Source organism: Trichechus manatus, unplaced genomic scaffold (assembly GCF_000243295.1).
Source record: "Trichechus manatus latirostris isolate Lorelei unplaced genomic scaffold, TriManLat1.0 scaffold00006, whole genome shotgun sequence".
In the NCBI taxonomy this organism is placed as follows: Eukaryota; Metazoa; Chordata; class Mammalia; order Sirenia; family Trichechidae; genus Trichechus; species Trichechus manatus.
The window spans coordinates 33,934,575-33,938,364 of record NW_004443942.1 but is presented as its reverse complement, the minus strand read 5'-3'; positions in this window follow the sequence as shown (position 1 = coordinate 33,938,364).

Sequence of the window (3,790 nt, the reverse complement as noted above, 5' to 3'; positions counted from 1 at the left end):
TATTTTCTTCAGTTCTTTCAGCTTGAGAAATACCGATTGTTTTCTTCCATTTTGGTTTCCCATCTCCAGGTCTTTGCACATCATTAAAATCCTTTACTTTGTGTTCTCGAACTGCCCTTTGAGATCTTCCATCAACTCTTTTACTTCATCATTTCTTCTTTTGGCTTTAGCTACTCAATGTTCAAGAGCAAGTTTCAGAGTCTCTTCTGACATCCATTTTGGTCTTTTCCTGTCTTTTTAATAACCTCTTGCTTTCTTAATGTATGATGTCCTTGATGTCATTCCACAACTGGTCTGGTCTTCAGTCATCAGTGTTCAACAAGTCAAATCTATTCTTGAGATGGTCTCTAAGTTCGGGTGGGATATACTCAAGGTCGTACTTCAGCTCTCATCAAATTGTTCTAATTTTCTTCAGTTTGAACTTGAACTTGCATAGGAACAATTGATGTTCTGTTCTACAGTCAGCCCCTGGCCTTGTTCTAACTGATGATATTGAGCTTTTCCATCGTCTCTTTCCACAGGTGTAGTTGATTTGATTCCTGTGTATTCCATCTTGTGAGGTCCACCTGTATAGTCAATGATTATGTTGGTGAGAAAAGGCATTTGCAATGAAGAAGTCGTTGGTCTTGCAAAATTCTATCATGCTATCTCCAGCATTATTTCTAACCCCAAGGCCATATTTTCCGACTACTGATCCCTCTTCCTTGTTTCCAACTTTCACATTCCAGTCCCCAGTAATTATCAATGCATCCTGATTGCATATTTGATCAATTTCCAACTGTAGAAGTTGGTAAAAATCAATTTCTTCATCTTTGGCCTTAGTGGTTGGTGCATAAATTTGAATAATAGTCATATTAACTGGTATTCCTTGTAGGTGTATGGATATTATCCTGTCACTGACAGGGTGGTAGTTCAGGATGGATCTTGAAATGTTCTTTTTGACAATGAATGCAATGCCATTCCTCTTCAAGTTCTCATTCCTGGCATAGTAGACCATTTGATTGTCTGATTCAAAATGGCCAATACCAGTCCATTTCAGCTCACCAATGCCTAGGATATCAATGTTTATGCATTCCATTTCATTTTTGATGACTTCTAATTGTCCTAGATTCATACTTCGTACTTTCCACATTCCGATTATTAATGGATGTTTGCAGCTCTTTCTTCTCATTTTGAATCATGCCACATCAGCAAATGAATGTCCCAAAAGCTTGACTCCATCCGCATCATTAAGGTCTACTCTACTCTGAGGAGGCAGCTCTTCCCCAGTCGTCTTTTGAGTGCCTTCCAACCTGAGAGGCTCATCTTCTGGTACAATGTTCCACTGCTGTTCATAAGGTTTTCACTGGCTAATTCTTGTCAGCGGTAGACCACTGGGTCCTTCTCCTAGTCTGTCTTAGTCTGGAAGCTCAGCTGAAACGTGTCCGCCATGGATGACCCTGCTGGTATTTGATACAGGTGGCATAGCTTCCCACATCACAGCAACATGCAAGCCCCCACAGCAGGACAAACTGACAGACACTTGGGGGATAGAGTCCTTCAGTACTGCAAACCAAGGCTTGAATTTTTTCTTTAGTTCTTTCAGCTTGAGAAATGCTGATCGTGTTCTTCCCTTTTGGTTTTCATACTCTAGGTCTTTGTGCATTTCAGTATAATACTTTTCCTTCTCAAGCCACCATTTGAAATTGTCTGTTCAGTTCTTTTACTTCATCATTTCTTCCATTCAATTTAGCTAGTTTGTGTTCAAAAGCAAGTTTCAGAGTCTCTTCTGACATCCATTTTAGTCTTTTCTTCCTTTCCTGTCTTTTTAGCTACCTTTTGCTTTCTTCCTATTTGATGTCCTTGGTGTCATTCCACAACTCGTCTGGTCTTTGGTAATTAGTTTTCAATGCATCATATCTGTTCTTGAGGTGGTCTCTAAATTCAGGTGGGATATACTCAGGGTCATATTTTGGCTCTCATGAACTTGCTCTGATTTGCTTCAGCTTCAACTTGAACTTGCATATGTGCAGTTGACGATCTGTTCTGCAGTCGGCCCCTGGCCTTGTTTTGACTGAAGATATTGAGCTTCTTCGTTGTCTCTTTCCATAGATGTAGTTGATTTGATTCCCGTGTATTCTATCTGGTGAGGTCCATGTGTATAATTGCTATTTAAGTTGTTGAAAAAGGTGTTTGCTATGAAAAAGTCGTCAGCTCTGCAAATTCTATCACATGATCTTCAGCATCATTTCTGTCACCAAGGCTGTATTTTCCAACTACTGATCTTTCTTGTTTCCAACTTTTGCATTCCAATCACCAGTAATTATCAATGCATCTTGACTGCATGTTTGATCAATTTCAGACTGCAGAAGTTGGTAAAAATCTTCAATTTCTTCATCTTTGGCCTTAGTGGTTGGTGCATAAATTTGAATAATAGTCATATTAACTGGTCTTCCTTGTAGTCATATAGATATTATCCCACCACTGACAGTGTTATACTTTAGAATAGATACTGAAATGCTGAAAAAGAGAAAAAAAATAGATGCACCAAAATATAGACATGAAAAATCGATTAGCTTTCTAAGATTGGATCACCATATCCCCTGAAATATATACCAAATGCCTAGTGTTTTAAATATTTGGATTTTTTTCCTTAGAATCTCAGTAATACCGTTAACATGTCAACATGAATGAGGTTACACTTTTTTTTCTTTTACATTCAATACTGTATGAGTAAGTATTAACTTGCTAAGTGACTATAACAGTGTTTCTCACTGCAAACAACAGAATCTAGTTTAATGAGAAAGGCAATTTATAGAAGGTTACTTGTAACTTATGGCTCTGCATGCATGAGATCCAGACTCTTGAGCTACCAATTCAGAGACAATTCTTAGCCTTCTGCAGAGAAAATGGCACACCTTTACTGTTTAGCCCCTATGATGCTTAAGTTTAGATGCCAGAAGCTCTACCACTTCTACCTGCAAGGATCCAGTGCCTTCTCCACCACAATTGCCAGCATATCACTTACCAGATGCTCAGAATTGTCTGTCACTCCCTTCAGAACCCACGTGTGCTCAGGTGCATGTGAGAGGCAGACTCTATGTTACATATCTGCACCCTAATAGGAGAATGTCTGGGAATGCAAGTTCTCTATTTCCTCCTTGCAATGGTAGAATTCCTAAAGGTAGAAAGTGACCAAAATATAAGGAGGGTATTCAAGGCATGTTATGGAGCCACAATGATGCATGTTCACTACACGCAGGCAGCCCAGGGGACTGTTTTAACATAGTATTAGTGGTTTATTCACCACCCATCTGTCAGTTTGTTGTGCAGGCAGTCCATGAGTTATGAACAAAATCCATCCCTAAGTGTGTCTTTAAGTTGAATTTGATGGCAATTCGAAACAGGTACATACATTTCTTATTTAGCCTTACTTTAGTGCTAGAAAAGTCTGGAAGCCTTTTCCATGGCTTAAAAGCTGCACGTGCAGCAAGTGAAGGTGAAGGGTTGGGGAAAATACTAAACAACACAGAGGCACTGTACCAAAAAGAATTGATCAACGTTCAACTATTTCAAGATGTAGCATATGATCAAGAACCAATGTTACTGAAGGAAGAAGTCCAAGCTGCACTGAAGACACTGGCAAAAATACAAGGCCACAGGAATTGATGGAATACGAGTTGAAATATTTCAACAGATGGATGCAGTGCTGGAGGTACTCACTCATATATGCCATGAAATTTGGAAGACAGCTACCTGGCCAACTGACTGGAAGAGATCCATATTTGTGCTCATTCCAGAGAAAGGTAAT